Raw genomic sequence first — 17,253 nt, 5'->3', positions numbered from 1 at the left:
GTAAATATTCAAGGGAAATGAAATTAGTATGTCAAACAGACCTCTGCCCGCCTAGGTTTATTGGGCACAATAGCCAAGAATTGGAGTCAACCTAAGTGTCCAGCTGGGGATGAGCAGGTAAATAAAATGTGGTACATACACACAATGGAATACTATTCAGCCACAAAAAAGGCTGAAATCCTGTCCTTTGACAACACGGATGGAACTAGAGATCATTTGTGCGGTGATGTAAGCCAGGTACAGAAAGACTAGTACCACATGGTCTCATTCATATGCAAAAGGTTGATCTCATTGGGGACAAAAAAAAAGGGAAGGGAGGTATGAGGACAGATTGATCAATGAGTACTAAGCTATAATTAGAGAGCTCTAAGAAAGACGAACAACCAACCCTAAAATGGTAAATGGTGAGATAGACATGTCGAACCTGATTTAAACATTATACAATATATGCATGCCTTGAAACATCGTATGTGTCCCAAAAATATATACACAGTCTTTATCTATTAAAAATAAATTCAAATTAAAAAGAAGGATGAACATACTGGGACTTGAAAGAAGATAATTTTGTCAGGTGTCAATAGAGCAGTGTGCTTTCCCGAGGATGGGGAGAGAGGCCGGCAGGCGTAGATGAGTGAGCTGCCTAGAACAGAGGCCCTGCACCGAGAGGGAGGGAGGGAGACAGGAGCAAGCAGGGGGCCAGGGCAGGGTTATTTATGGAAACAGAGACATGCATGCAAACCTCAAGAATTGATTGAATGAAGGGCGGAGGAAAGGGAGGCCAGGAGGGAGAAGAGGGAAGGAGGAAGAAAAGGTGAATGGTCCTGGCCATCAGTAGCAGGTGAGATGGCCATGCAGAGACTCAGATGTGAACTGACACTGAGCTTTGCATGGTTTATAGACAACCAGGCTGCTGGGTCCTCGGTCTCTCTAGGGCTATGGTCCCCAGCTTTTTTAACCTCTGCCTCCTACTGGCCTTGCTCACTGCTCTCTGTTGGTCCCGGTCAGGGAAGATATGGTAGAGCTTTATTCGTGGAGTTACTTTAGGAAAAAGAAGGCCTGCATGGAACAATTGGTTTCAGACCACCTGAGCCCCCTACGCCACTTCCAGATTCTTCACCTCCTTTCTCAACCTTAAAGGAAGCACGCCCTTCTCCAGATCAAACACGCTCTTCTAGACCGAGAGTTCTTTGGGCACAGAAAGTGTGTCCCCAGATGGCTCTCTGCCAACACAGGGGAAGGAAAGAAGGGAGGGACCCTGCAGCTGCACCTGGCACCTGCCCTCCCCGCCGACAGGCCCACACCTGTGGCAGCTCTAGGAAAGCTCGTGTTGTCCTTGCTGCGTCTGTGTCAGCAGCAAAGGCCCCTCTCGTTCATCCCAGGGACCAGTGACTGGTCCTTTGGGAGAATGACCAAGACAAGACTGAGCTCCAGGGGCCTTGGCTGCAGAAACACCATTCCTCCCACCAGGGACATGGGCGGCGAGGAGATGGGTGCACTTTGCATGACCCCCCGGGTCAGAGCCAGGGTGATTGTGGAGGCCCCGATCACAGTACTAGCTGAAGTTTACTGGGCATCCATGTGCCTGTCATTACTCCAGTCCTTACGTGCATCAGCCCATAAACCCTGTGAGTCGGGCATGTGTAATACTCTGTTTTACAGATGAGGAAGCCAAGGTGTGGAGAAGGCCGTGTCATGGTCACCCGGCTCCAGCGTGGAGGACTATAGTACACAGTCACAGGAGGCTGCCCCCGGAGCCCACGTTCACCATCGCCTCCTTTCCTACACCAAGTGAAAGCCCCAGCAAGGAGGAGGAGGAGGTCTGCTCTCCACAAGGGTATCGTGGGATCACGGCCTCCTCTGAGCTGGAGAGGACGGAGGAGGAAGACATTGCTCAACAGGCTGCAGTGAGTCATCGAGGAACTCTCGAAACTGGAAACTGAGGCTCAGAGAGACAAGGCACCTTATTTGAGGTCCTGTATCCAGGAGTTGCAAAGCGAGGGTTCTAAACCCAGGTGTGATACCATAAGAAATGCATGCTTCTGCCACCCCCAACTCCTAAAATTCTTGGGATCTTGGAAAGGACCTGTTGACCCTGTGGATTACTTGGGGATGAATGGATAAACAAAATATGATCTATTCATAGAATGGAATATTATTATTGCATTTGGATGGTAATCCACAGTTCTGAATTCCACCTAACACTACTAAATTCTATCCCAATACCCATTTGCTCCTGTCCTGGCCCTCCCCCCACCGCCCTTGGCAGAGCACTTTGCCTATGCTGCCAGCCGTGCACAGAGACAAAGGGGGAGAAGGGACCTGACCATCTATGTTTCTCCTCAAGTTTGCAATTCATGAACATGTTTGAACCTCAGGGCTGTTTCCTGCACCAGCCTAGGTGAGGGAGGGAATGGAGAGGTGCATTCTTGCTGGGGGTGTATCTCAGTGGTAGAGCACTTGCCTGGCATGTGTGAGGCCCTGGGTTTGATCCCCAGTATGCAAAAAAAAAAAAAAAAAAAAAAAAATCAGAGGAAAATACAGGTTCCCACAAAGGGCACCTCTGGATCTCTATTCCAGGGCTCATCCCACAATATCATGCCACCTCCTTGAGTTACTGCTTAACTCGAGGGTCAGGCAATTTCTCACTTTTTTTTTCCCCCTGAGAATATCAGAGCCACCAGCAGTCCTACTGTGAAGAACACTACTAAATTCTTTCGCAATACTTATTTGTTCCTTTCCTGGTCATAAAATCCCCCTTATCAACAGGCACCATATTTCGCTGGCTCCGTTGCACCTGGGTGGTCACCTGAATAAAGTTTGGCCCTGACTTGTAGGCAGTTCTACGTTTAAACATAGATTCCAGAGAATCTTTTTTTTTTTAACTTTTAAAATTGTGGTAAAATGTCCATAACATTAAAAAAAAATCACGATTTTAATCATTTTAAAGTGGCTTCTAGTACATTCACAATGTTATGAACTATCTGGTCCCCAAAGAGCCCCCTCTGTTAGCAGTCCCCCTCCCCCATTTCCTCCTTTCTTTAGACCCTGACAACTGCAAATCTGCTTTCTTCTCCCATGCATTTGCCTGTTCTGGACATTTCATATAAATTAATCACACAACATGTGCTCTTTAGCATAATGCTGCTGTTCAGTCTCATCCATGTTATAGGATGTATCAGTACTTCATTCTCTTCTGATGGCCGAATAATAATATTCCATTCTATGAATAGATCATAGTTTGTTTATCCATTCATTACATGATGGACATTTGGATGGTTTCTACCTTTTGACTCTTCTGAAGAGTGCTGCTATAAACATTCATACGAAAGGCTCTATATTTTTCAGTACCAGGGATTGAACCCAGGGGCACTCAACCCCTGAGCCACATCCCAGCCCTTTTTACTTTTTATTTTGAGACAGGGTCTCACTAGGTTGCTTACAGCCTCGCTAAGTTGCTGAGGCTGGCTTCGAACCTGTGATCCTCCTGCCTTAGCCTCCTGAGCCACTGGGATCACAGGTGTGTGCCACCGTGCCCTGTGGAGGAAGGCTCTTTTAAAAAGTTGTTGGCAAATGTCCTTTGCTGGTTTTCCTCCCTCTTCTTCCATCCTGCTGTCTGGAGGGTGGACAGGGCTTCAGTGGCCACCTCAGACCCTAGAGATGGCAGAATTGGAGGCAGGACAGAGCCTGGGCCAAGGAAGATTCCACAGTGCCTTTACCTGCCCAGAACTGCCTGCATCTACACCTCTTATGTAAGAAAGAAACTGTTGTCGTGTTTGTTTATTTATTTGTTTTTGGTAAGGCACTTATTTGAGGCTCACTGTCACAGAGAAACCTGATCAATTGCCCTGCTGGTGTCTGGGGTCTAACTTTGGCAGGGGTGATGGGAGAACATGGCAGACTGTGAAAGGGGGTCACTATCAGCCCAATTGACCCTTGTGAGTCCCTGTAGCATGCAGGTAAGGACGCCTTGGTTGCTGGGCGTGTGGTTAAGTTTCACCTCTGCTCCACGAAGGATCACACCACAGAGGAGCTGGCAGGTGACCCAATGTGGCATGACAACTACTCCAGGAGGTGGACCTCCTACCTGCCCAGACTCTACTCAAGACAAAGATATATTTTTATCTGACACACTTCTAGAGTTACAGCTGAGAGGAAATTCTAAAAAAAAAAAAAAATCATCTAGGTGAATGGCTTTTGAGCTTTTTAAAAAAATATAGAAACTTGGGTTGGGGATGTGGTTCAAGCGGTAACGGCTCGCCTGGCATGTACGGGGCGCTGGGTTCAATCCTCAGCACTACATAAAAATAAAAATAAAGATGTTGTGTCCACCAAAAACTGAAAAATAAATATTAAAAAATTCTCTCTTTCTCAAAAAAAAAAAAAATCTAGAAACCACATTAAGAAACGCATTTTACACCGTGTCTGCACACATCAATCAGCAACCGACACCAACTTTCATGAAACAATGTTAGCGCTTCTTATAAAGCTGGGTATAAAGCACTCAGATACTTTCTCCATTATTTCATATTTTTAAAAGATTGCTGGTCACCATCCACTAAGCTGATTTCACAACCCGCTCACGGGTTTCAATGGGCAGCTTGGAAAAAGAGTGATAGAATCCAAAATTTGAACATTATTGGATAGGAAACTGAGCCCCCACTCCTTGCCCCCACCCCTTGTCCCCACCTCAAAACAGAAGAGATCTGCTGAGATCACAGAGAAGTTTATAAGCCAAGCTTGGCCCAGAAGCCGGGTCTCAGATCCAAGTCATGTAAGGGCTGTGAGTCATTCCGATTGCCGCTCTTCCCGCCCCCTGGGCCACAGGCACCTACCTCTCCAGCTCCTGGCCAGCCCCACCTCTGGCTCTGACGACAGCCTCCCTTCCCCTTTCTCTTTCCAGCCTCTGCTGTTTTAGCTTGGCCTCCCTATTCATACTTTCCAGCCCTGAGTAGCACCAGTGGCGCCAGGTAGTGGGAAGTCTGGGGCTCTGTTGGTGGACAGAGGAAGGAGCTGGTGTGAGGCTCTCTGGGACAAAGAGGGACAAGCCCTGGACTGGTGGCCTAGACAGGCAAGAGTATCAGTGTCTCTAATTTGTTCTTTCTTCATGTGTAGAAAGGAGTTTTGAGATCTGAATGTCCTCCCTTGTAGAGTTATTGTTGGGATCTAAGACAGACCCACCCCTATCCCTGGGTTTGCACATATAATGGTAAAGTCACGCAGGAGCAGAGGAGGGTTTGAGCTTTTTGTGGGCTGCCATGGCAGTATTCTTCAGAGCCAGACACTATGTCAAGCCTTTTACCTGCATTACATCTTTTAATGTCAGAAAAACTCTCTGATGTGGTCATGCCCGTTTTATAGATGAGGCACTTGGAAGTTGAGTCAGGTGAAGTCATTTGTCCAATATCACGAGCTCAGGCAGAGCCTGGACCCCAGTTCAGCCTGGATGACTCTAAGTTGCCACCCTGCAGCTAACCCAAGTGGTTAGGGGGGGGGCAAAAACTAGGGCCAGTCCCTGGAAACTGTCATCCATGGCCTGTTTAGAGGGGAAGGGGGACCTCATTCCCCTCTGAACAGAGTTTAGAATCTCTCAGACCAGGGGAGGGTCTCTCGACCATGCTGCCCAGATGAATCCTTTGGAGAGTGTCATGTTGGTCTGCGCCTCACCCCAGACCAGTCAATTAGCACTTTTGGGGTAGGAAGAGCACTAGTATTTTTTAAAAGATCTGTGAGCACTGCCTACCTTAGGCCTCTGTGTCATTGATACTATTGACACTTTTTCACATGATCTCACCTGAGCTGCTCTAGAGGGAGGGGGGTGTCACTGTCCTCTTCTCCCAAATAAATCTAAGAGAGGGGAATGCAGGCTTCTTTGGAGCTCATCACCCAGCCCACGACGTACCTCTCGCTCTTTCTGCTCCCAAGTGGTAGGAAAAGAATTTCCTAACTTCAGCACACACGCAGCCTGACATGTGTCCCTGGGGAGGACAGCGACGGCCCCAACTGAGAAAACAGCCCCGCAAGTGGAGGTAGCATGGAGAAATCATTTGAGGTGGACAAGAAACTCATGCAGACACCAGGACCCAAGGCTCTAGGAGTGTATTAAGGGGACTGGTGAGGGGACAGGACGACAGGTGTTAGGGAGGTTTCTAACAGGGGGATCCCCTGGGAATCATCCTTGAATATCATCCTTGGAAATAAACTTCATCTCATAAGATCCCAAAGCAAGGAGAAAACAGACTCATGAAAGAAGTTTCCAGTCCTAGGGGACACCTAGGAAGTGGATAGCACAATAACCCTCATGTACAGGTGAGGAAACCCAGACACACAAGTTATCTTACCTGTCCGAGACCACTCACTCCACCAGTAGGGGACAGTCAATCCAGGGAGCACCTCTTGACTTGCCCTTGTAACCCTTGGTTTCCCTGCCCCTGAATACAGTCCCATGGTAACAAAAACCGAAGTATGGGTGGTCCTCAGGCCAGGGGGGACATGTCTCTGATGAACAGGTAGCAGCTGCTGTCCACGTCAGCCAAGACAGTGAGTCTGGGGCACAGAGGAGGTAGCTGGTCCTCACTGGAGCCCAGCGGGGTCATCTACTTTTCAGAGTGAGCAGAGTCCAGGTGACTGAATCAAGAATGCAAAGAGAGTCCAGAAAGATCCCAGAAGATTCACAGAAAGAAGCAGGTAGCACCCTAGCAGGAATGCCTAGCTGCTATCATGGGACAAGGAGCCCCTGATGCGTCAGCTGCCGGGAGATGTTTGGTGGCCGACCCACGAGTCCAGAATGTGACACACCCTCGGGAGATGGGGAAACAGAGCCAAGAGAAGGTAATGCCTGAAGCCAAGGCTAGTGCCATGTTCAGGAAAGTGGTTGGTAAGAAAGCTCATGGCCCCCAGCAGGACAGAACCGTAGTCCCCAAGAGGTTCTGGTCTTTTGCAGCAGAGGTCTTAGGTTTAGGTTTGCACCCTAAGGACTCTGCCTGTATGAGGCGCTGGGGATGGGGAACAGTGCTCCCCTCCACCTGGGACCCAACACCTGGGTGCACAGTCTGCACTCCTGTTCATTCCAGGGGTGCTCGAGGCTGCTGTGTGTAGGATAGTGCTGACTCTGCCTGAGCCACCATTGTCCCATCCATGGTCCAGGTGACCTTCTTTGCCAACAGGCAGAATAACTGGACACACTCTTATTCCAGCAAGAGGAGCAAGTTAGGAGCTAGACGCAGAGTCCTCAACACACGTGTCATCCTGATAGTCCCCTGGGTCCCACCTAAATGTAAGTGTTATACCTGTTCCCTCTGCCTGAATGCTTTTAATGCTCTTAATCTCACAAACCACTCCAGTCCAAGCCCAGCTCACTGTCCATGACCAAGTGCCATTGACTTTCCAGGGCCGTCCATATTCCACATTCCAGCCAAGATTAATCTCTGCCTCGTTTTGGTCCCCACAGCACTTGGTTTGCATTTGTCACGCAGCCTAGCGACAGTGCACCCTGCATGTATCTTACCAATGAACTGGTGTCGTCAAGACTGAAAGCTCACCAAGGGCAGGCCCTGCATGCCATTCATCTCCTGATCCCCTCTGCACCTGGCATAGTCCTTTTCCCTTTCCCACAAGTAAATCCATTCACCCACGAAACATGAACCTCTTCCTGGCTGAGTGACTAGGCACTGAGCTAGGGACTACATGTGTGACAAATTTAAGGCACTGGATGCATTCACCTGCTCTTCCTTCCTCGTATTCAAACTGACTCTTTCCCAACCAGCCACTGCCCTCATTCTGTTGTGACCTAAGAATGTCTCTGGTGAACTTGGGTGGGCTCTAGGAGCTCAGTGCCCAGGAATCTCAGACCCTAGCCATATCAAGCAGCTGGACCACTATGCGCACGTTACTCATGGGGTTCATACCTTCAGGGGCTGGGCACATACTGGGGCCACTGGCTCTCTGCCCTTGAGTTCCTTTCATGGAGAATCACTCCTGGAAGGTGCCTCAGAATCCCTCTATTTCAAGCTCATCATCTTGCAGACTGAAGGCTCAGAAGTGACAGGGAGCAGTTGGTAACAGAGACCAAATAAGAATCCACATTCAGGATTGCTTTCCTGTGTCCCACATGTCACTTGCACTTGTGTATGAGCTCAGCTCGAGCAACAGGACACAATGAACAGATCCCACAGTGGCTGGGCCATAGTTGGGCTCTGCTACCAACTGGTTGTGTGACTCTGACAAAGGTCTGCCCATTTCAGGTGCTCAGTCACTTCCTGGGGGAGAGAGGTAAGCTTCATGACGGCTACCATTCCCTTTTGACAAAGTTTGAAGGACTCAGGGCTCCTCTCAGTAACATCCTGGCCATCCTGCGTATCCACAGGAGAAAGCGGAAGGCAGGGGAAGGCACATTTTTGCAACAACCCTGACCTGGTCTTGGGGGTTCCTAGAGGAGACAGCATTCACCTTTTGCATCTGGCTCAGTGATTCCTGTGGTAAACCTTCTTGTGGTTCTCACTGCCATTCACAGTATTTTATGGGTTTGACTCATGCCTTGTTTGGGTTTGGCATCGCTGCTATCAATGTCTAAGGCTGAACACCCATGACAGGCAGTAATTATCAGGGGCTTAGCAGGGTCTCTGATTAACAAAGGGCCCAAATCCTCGACAGTAACCGACAGTAACTACAGAGTTAAAGAACCTGCACTTCTTGTTCTCTTTTGCTCCCCTTCCCAGGTAGGAACACCTAGCATCTTGTGGTACACCTTCTGCTACTGGATTTCAGCACATCAAATCTCTGACAAGGAGCTGGTGCTTCCGGATGCATAGTTTACCTAGGAGCATTCCAGCGATGCCAAGAAGTTCTCTTTTTACAACTAAGCTTCCTTGCTCTTGCTCTCTCACCCCCTGAGGGCTCTGAGACTTCTTGCTATTCTTCGCCTCTGCTGCTGACAGCTGGTAAAACAGACACCGCGAAACACAACGAGCAAGTGCTCTCTGGCTTGACTTTAGTAGTGGTAACAAGACGTGTCAAAGAAACACCAACACAATAAAGCTAGTCCTCTATCTAAGGGGACATTGACCTTCAGCTGCACTGAACACCTGCCCATCACTCAGAACTACATCCCACACCTAGAAGGTGCTAGAGGGAGCCGGCAGCCACTCTGAAAAGAGCCACCTCTGAATAAAACCCTGAAATACTGAGATCCAGCCTTCAACCGTGCCCCAGGCAGGCAGCTGTCCTGGTTGGCTGCTCAGGCCCCGCACCGGCCTCCAGCAAGGGCTTGCTGGAGAAGATGCTGCGCACTCACCTCTCATGTTTCGCCTTCCTCAGCCTCCTCTGGGGCTCCGCTGAGAATGTCAGGGACAGTGTGGGGAGATGTGGTGCCAGGGATTGCCTTACCATTTATAGAAGCCTCTCCTACACACCCCAATTAGAATTCTAATGAGGTGGGCGAGGCACCAGGTCATTCCTGTAGTGCCTGTAAACGTTCACTTACGACACGCTCATCGCCCAATGGCAGGTCATCACGCTTGTGCAAGACCAGCTTGGGAGGAAGGGGTGAGATAAGAACGTCAAATAGTTTGTTTTTATGATTTATTTTTTAAAAAAGGTGAACAACTTCCTGGATCATAAGGCTTAGGGAGTTGATACTGCAAGTTCTTTCTGGGTCAATAAATCTCAGCTGAACCCCCGAGCAGAAACCTGTGAAGTCCTTTCTCAGTGTGCACATATCCCCTTGCACAAGGGGTGTGAAACACATCACTGTCCATTTGTTCAGGGCTGTGGTGTGATAGAAAGAGCACTGGACTTGGAGTTGGAAGCTCTCCAATCTGTTGCTGGCCAGGTTGCGGTCATCATTCAGCCTTGAAAGCTGGAAGCCTTGTTTGTGACTAGGGACAATCGTGCCCACCCTTCTCAACTCACGTAGGCAGAGGAATAGTCCTAGTGATGACGCGAGTGGAAAGCGAATGTTCACGGACCACAGCGGACTAAACCAGAGATCATCAAGAATCCAGTGGCAGTTTGATTCTAGATTAGGGGAAAAATTATTCTTTTTCATGAGAAGGAGTGACAGCCACTGGCCTTCTGGTTTTACCACATGCTACCTGTAAGACTGCAGGGGAAGTGGGATCTGGTGTTGCACGCCTGTAACCCAGAGGCTCGGGAAGCTGAGCGAGGAGGAGCACAAGTTCAAAGGCCAGCCTGGCAACTTAGTGAGGCTCTGAGCAACTGAGTGAAACCCTGTCTCAAAATTTAAAAAAAAAAAATAGGGCTGGGGATGTGGCTCAGTGGTAGAGTGTCTGCTTGGCATGCATGAGGTCCTGGGTTCAATCCTCAGCACCACAAAAACAAACATGCAAACAAATAAATAAAATTAAAAAGGGCTGGGGATGTGGTTCAGTGGTTTAAAGCCCCTGGGTTCACTTCCCACTACAGGGGGAAAAAAATGAAAAAAGACTGCAGGGGTAGTCACTGACCCTCTGCTTCTTTATTGGTTTAAAAAAATATGGGTGAGAAGAACCTCTGACACTCTACATTTTTTTTTTGCTTGTTTGCTTATTTTTTAAAAAGTATTTTTTGTTACATATTGACACTATACCTTTATTTTATTTTATTTATTTTTATGTGGTGCTGGGAATCGAACCCAGTGCCTCACACGTGCTAGGCAAGGGCTCTACCACTGAGCCACAACCCAGGCCTTGTTCGATTGTTTTTAAGGTGAATGTTTTTTCCAAGATCCTATGATGGATATTTACAAGTATTGAGGTTTCCTGTGATAGACAGGGGAGTTAATAGTCATATTTCAGGGAGTCCTGATACAGACGCTGTTTTGCAAGACTTCCCCAGCGCTGGAGTGGAAGAGTGAGGACTGAATACTGTGATGAGAAGATTGGGTCTTTAGGGAGAAGGTGGGAATCCTGGGTCTTGAAGACAAGAATGAATAGACAAGAGGCTTAGAAAAATTGGAAAAGAGGAAATAATGTCCTTTCCCTCTCCTCTGGGCTCCTACAGCCTTTGGTACATTTAAGGACCTGTAGTAAGATATGTATCATGGGACTGGGGGTATAGCTCTGTGGTAGAGTGCTTGCCTAGCATGCGTGAGGCCCTGGGTTCAATCCCCAGCACAGAAAGGAAAAAAGAAAGGAAGGAAGGAAGGAAGAAAGATAGACAGATTTGGGTGTTTAAGATGTGGATCACATTGCACTGGGACATGTTTAGAGGATCCCATCCTTAGACTTGAAGGAACAGGCTGTGGGTTAATTCATTCCTTGCTCCAAAACTAGCAGAGCCCTTGACCTGTAGCAGGAACACATACACACACGTTTGAATAAACAAATCAATAACACTAGGACTGGGGATTGTCACTCCCGTCCTTTTCCTGTGAGCAAGCTCCAGCCAGCCACTGCATCTCAACCCTCTCACCTGGGTGCTACTGCTATTGCTCTAGTAAAATGGGGACGAACGGAGTAACCTGAGGACACACAATTGTGAGATGCATTCCCCTGTGTAAGTGACTCTGGAGCCCGCTTGCTTAGGAAGAGAGCCTAAGGAGCGAGCAGAGGTGTATGGCAAAGAGCAATGGACCTTGATTCGGAGGTTTAAGGGTGGCCCTTAGGGTGGCCTTGGCCTCTACCATGCACCAGCTTTGACTCTGCAGGGTCAGTCCCACCAGGAAGCCTGAGAACTTCTTGATAATTGTTTATGATTGTTATTGGGGTTGGCCTGGGAGCCAAGAGGAACTGGACCCTGGGCATTCCTTTCAACGACTTGACAGAGGACGCTGAAGAAATGACAAGTGGCACTGCCCTCGGAGAGGAAACTGAAGTCACAGAGATCTGCCTGGGTCAAAATTCTGCCTGTGCCAAGTCACCTCTCAAAGCCTCCTTACTTATCTATAGAACTGAGGTGGAATTTCTTCGAGAATTAAAGGAGTCGATGAATATAAAGTGCTTAATTAGTACAGCACCTGGCACAGCCCAGCGTCAGAAGTTGGTATTGATGTTATCAGGATCCTTAATATCCTTAAGGGATTCCACGTTTCCAGTGTGCACAGCGTGGATATTGGTGACTGACCACTACTCATTGATCTCCCCTTGGATGGGTCTGTGCTGATCAGCCTTGACCCCAGTGTGGTGGAGTTAGAAAAATACTCTGAGCTGGATTCAGAAGACTAAGACTCAAAGCCAGACGCTGTAGCTTGCCTACAATGTGACCTTGGCCAAATCCTTTCACTTTTCTTATACTCAGTGTCCTCATTAGCCTGATCCACCAATCTCCCAGGCTGTAGTGAGGCTCAGAATTAGGGTGTGATTGCAGCTCTGAGGTCCCCCTTAGACAGACTCCTGTTACGCAGGTTGGGGGCTGGCTTCCCGTCTCCCCTCCTTTGCTGCCCCGGCTGGGCTGGCCTGCAGCCTGCTAACTGAGCAGCAGCAGGGCCAGGCTGTGTTACCTGCCAGAGGATTGCGCCACAGTGGCAGCCGCAGCCCCAACCTGAAGGCAGACTATAATTTGCCGGCTATGTCACAATTTCAGCTAAATGATTTTCAATTCCTAGGCGGAGTCACCCAGCTACACGCAGGACGAAATTCCTGCTTGGCCACAGTCTCTGCTCCTCAGACTTCAGTTAAGATGGAACATGCAAATGTAGGCTTTTAAACAGAGAGCCTAATTGATCACTTGCCTTTTTTCTCCCTCTAATTAAGGGATTTAGGGTTGCTGAAGATTTCACAACACATGCAGATGCACAAACGCTTATGAGAAACTGTCCAGGCCAGACCACCCCCAGCACGAGGTGGGTGACACATTTCTCTCGACAACTGTAAGGAAGGGGATCTTATGCCTCTCAAGACAGCCCAGGCTATACTAGAGAAGTTTTCTGGCTGTAGCATTGGACCCTGGGGTGGTTCTGACTGAGGCCTTTAACTCTGGTTAAAGTGCATTGAAAGGATCAGAAAGTTTTTCTTCATTTGAACTGAAAATTTCTCCCTAGAGCTTCTATCCACTCACCCTCATTGCTGTCCACCAGCCCCAACCACTTATGGAGACCACACAAAATGAGCCTGCTTCTTCCTTTATCCAATACCGATCACGTTCTCCCCCAGGCCTGACAAACACTTTCCTCTCTCCCTAAGTCTTCTCTTTACCAGGTTAAACACCTGTTTCCTTAAAGATCATTTCTGGTGAGTCATGGTTTGGGAGCTTCTCATCATCTTGTTACTCCCTTCTGAAATCTTCCCTATCTCCATGGCCCAATCAGCTTGAATTCCTTAGCTGGGCAGTTGGAGCCTTTCAGAATATGTTCCTCCTTAATTCCATGTTTTCTGCAACTCTTACGTGGACTCTCTTCTTTGGCAAAATGTGACGGATCATTTTTCTATCTATTTTTAAGCTGGGCCTCCATGGAACACCTGCCCTATTCCTTAGGTAATAAGCATCATCATTGTCACGGCCCAAAGCCAGTTTCTTCTCCTGCTCCTTCCTGTGGTTTGTGGAAAGACGATTTATAAGGAAATAGGCAAACTCAGGCTTAAGTCTCAGGGGCACATTCTAATTGCATGAGCCACCTCAGGCAAGTCACTTAACCTCTCAGCCAATTGTGTCATTGCAACATAGGTCTGATGCCATAGGTCTGCCTGGCCCATCTCTGGAGTATGGTACGAAACCAGGAGATGACTTCCACAAAAGCCCTTTGTAAATGGCAAAGTGCACTGATCTGCCCACCTCTGAGCTCTTTGAAGTTATCCGGTGTCACTTGTCACCTATTCAAGAATACGGGATCTAAATCTGTGAGTGCCGTTTCAAGGAACATCTCAGAGTGTGAGACCCTTCATGAGGGGAGTATATGCATCCACGTGGCTGACACCATTCCTGATCCCAGGCTTTGTACTAAGAGTTGCACCTCAGTTAACTTCCTTGGGAAGTGGGCATTACTATTCCATTTTATGAGCAAGAAACCAGATAAGCTTAGTACTGGGACAAGGTGACATGACCAACAAGGGGCTGCACCGGGATGTGAGCCCAGATCTGTCTGACACCAGAGGCCCTGTTCCTAACCATTAAGCAGCTCTGTCTCTGACGAATCCTCCAGGTCACTGAGGATGGAGCCTCAGTTAGGCTGGCCTCTGCCATGCACCAGCTTTGACTTAAATTCAAGAGACTGTGGACATTGATCGTGGTGATGTGATGTGAACAATCCAGGGCTGACTAGGACGTCAGGGTCCCTAGGAGACTGATACTTCAGCTTCAACATTCCTGTGTTCATGCCCAAATCTTCTACTTGTGACCAAAAAAAATAAAGCAAACCAAATCCTTGGAGTAAGAGTGGGTGTCCAAAAGTCCTGCTAACTTGCATAGGTGCTCATGTCGCTGACTGCCTGCTTGCAGGAGGCCTGCCGGACTCTTAACAGATGCCCGGCTCTCAGTAGAGAAGACAGATAAGCAGCAACAGAATTTAAAAAAAAAAAAAAAAAAAGATGAACTGATAACAGCTAAAAAGAAGTGCATACCACTTGTGAAAAGCATCCAGAAAGAGTGATGGATATTGATCACGGAGATTAGGAAGGGCTTTTATTAAGAAGGAGGCATTTCACACAAACCCTGAAGAGAAAGCTCATGAAGAGAGGCGTGGGAGAAGAAGAAGTGGGGTGGGGGGCTGCAGCCTGGCCCTGGAGAAGGCTGCACATGAGTTGAGAGGACCCAGAACCCCAGGGCACTGGGGAGATGGGAAAGGCCTGACTCTGCCCTGACACACTAGCGTGACACTTAATCCTCAGGCTTGAGGAAGGCCAACCAGCCTGCAGCCTCAGATCATTGCGTGTCTAAAGCATCTTGTTGGAACAATCAGTTGACTCTGCCAAGTTGTCCCTTGGCCATTTATTTGTGAGCACACAGCAGAAACAAACAAACAGGGAGGACAAAGGAAACCACAGCCCACTATTTGTGGTCCCAAGGCCACAGCCTGGGGGGCCATGTTGTGGTGTGGTTAAGAATACACCAGATGATCAGGGGTGGTTCACCTGGACCGTGTCAATCCTCGAAGTGGACCAGACAGGCCAATAAGCTTAATCCCTTCATTTGCCTGATGACGAAAACGAGGCCCGCAGAGAAACAACTTGCCTAAGATCACAGAATTGCTGACTCTGAGTGCCAGAGGCAGAGGAGAGCACAGGAGTCATTTCCTGCAACTTCCTTTTTAAAAGGAAGAATACTAAGGCCCAAAGTATCCAGAACGAGAATGCGGGCTTTCTGGCTCTCGGATCGCTGCTCTTTCTGCAATGCTGTTCTAGTCACTTCCTTCCTTTCGGTTGAGGAACACATCTTAGAAAGGCCCATGGGGGCTGGCCCTGCAAGTCAGGGAAATGATCTTCAACGTCACCAACAGCAGCATGTTACTATTCACATCGTCCGGCATCTGTACGATAATCACAAAACCACCTCTCCGATCCTTAAGAGGGTCTTCAGAAGCAGATCACAGGGCACCTTCGGAAGCTTGCCGAGTCACAGGGGAAAAAATTGGGCCTGCATAGGTTGCATGTCTTAGCAAAAGCCAGACTCAGATTTGAAACTTTGGATTTTAAATTTCATGTTTTTTTAAAAATCCATCTCATCTAAGGTGATAAGAGTAGATAAATATCAGGGGGAGAAAATTCTCTGTGTGCTTTAGAGTAACTTTAAATACAAGGCTTTGCTTCATTTTTGCCATCTGACATAGTATAAGCTGCTTTGAGTAAAATGTGATTTATCAAGAAACTGAAAGGTCAGGGAAGACAGGAGGGCTGCCCAGGCTAAGTGGGGAAGGCCTAGGCTGGCCTGGGGTCCGATGGCCTCAGGGACTATTCTCTGCCCCCACCTCGTGTGGCTCACTCACCCCCAGATTTGGAACTAGGCACTTCCTCTCAGTTTCCATTTCCTCAGTTTACCAAAACAGTAGGAGAATAGAGAAGATCAGTGTACACAGGACCTACCTCTAACAGCTCCCCTCCCCTGGTGCCTGAAGAATAAATAGATTTTCCAACCATGTCTCAAAATTAATAAAAGAAAGATTAGAGGGAATGGAAAATAATTTCTTCTGGATTTTGTTCATCTATTCAGCCAACAGTTATTATGTCGTTATGGGCAAGGCTCTCTCTCTTTAGACATTTTGGAAAACTAAAATCTGAACACATTTCATTGAGGGCAACTTGTATCAAAACCTGTAAAAGTGAACCTCTGCCAGAGTGTGCCTTAGGGTGATATGTAATTGGTTAAAGAGGTATTTTGAAAAATTATAAATGCCTTATTAAAGTATGGCAGATTCACACATTATCTATGCAGATATTAAAAAGGGTGATGTCTGTGGCTAAATTACTTGACATTGAAGGATGTTTATGATATATTAAGTAAAACAAACTGCACGTACGAATGAACGTATTTAAATATGGGGAATGTGATACATTTACACATACTCTAGTGGAAAATATGAAAGGGTATATAATACACTAGAATGGCAATAATGGTCTATGTGTTGAAATTAAAACAATTTGATTATAAAATTCTACATTTCTTTTCAATTTTTTATGATGAGCACTTTTGGGTTTTTTGTGTGTGTTTTTTTGCTTTTTATTTTGGCACTAGATACTGAACCCAGGGGTGCTTCTGAGTCACACCCCCAGCCCTTTTTATGTCTTACTTATTTTGAGATAGGGTCTCACTAAAATGCTTAGGGCCTTGCTGAGTTGCTGAGATTGGCTTTGAACTTGCATTCCTTCTACCTCCGCCTCCTGTGCTGCTAGAATTATAGGTGTGTACCACGTATTTTTAAAATAAGAAAAATGACCATATTATCTTAGAAAGATGATAATGACATAGTATAAAAAGTATACTTAACTTTATATAGCTTAGTATGATCCAGTTTTGATATATCTTTATAGCAAATGTAGGAATTTTAAAAAGCTAGATATTGTACAACAAAATATAAATGCTCGTGCTCCTTAATTTTATATTTTCTAGTGTTTATCATAGATATGCATAAATTATATAATGAGAAAGAAAAGTAAGTTTCCTTTTTTTTTAAGCTAAAATAGGGTCCTGCCTTTAATTTCACCAATGACATCTGGGTGGAGTTGGAGCCCTACGTTAGGTACCTGGGGACTCTGGGTAGTCAAGGGTTTGTCTCTAACTTTCTTGGAGAGGAGAGCAGAATGCACAAAACTAACATGGGCAAGAGGGCTCAGTAAGTTTGCCTGCTGAATTGAGAAAAGATTCATGGAAGGGAGAACATTTGAGCTTGAG

General features: G+C 47.2%; 1 protein-coding gene across 1 annotated transcript in view; it reads right to left on the bottom strand.

Annotated features, from left to right (window-relative positions):
• The window catches only part of TGM3 (transglutaminase 3), a gene marked incomplete at its 5' end in the record, with an annotated part of 64,646 nt that overhangs the window by 28,571 nt on the left and 18,822 nt on the right, over positions 1-17,253 (bottom strand). The gene's annotated exons all lie outside the window — the stretch shown is intronic.

Source organism: Spermophilus citellus, assembly GCF_964194105.1.
Source record: "Spermophilus citellus genome assembly, chromosome: 4".
NCBI classification, from domain to species: Eukaryota; Metazoa; Chordata; class Mammalia; order Rodentia; family Sciuridae; genus Spermophilus; species Spermophilus citellus.
This window is presented reverse-complemented; position numbering and strand designations above follow the sequence as displayed.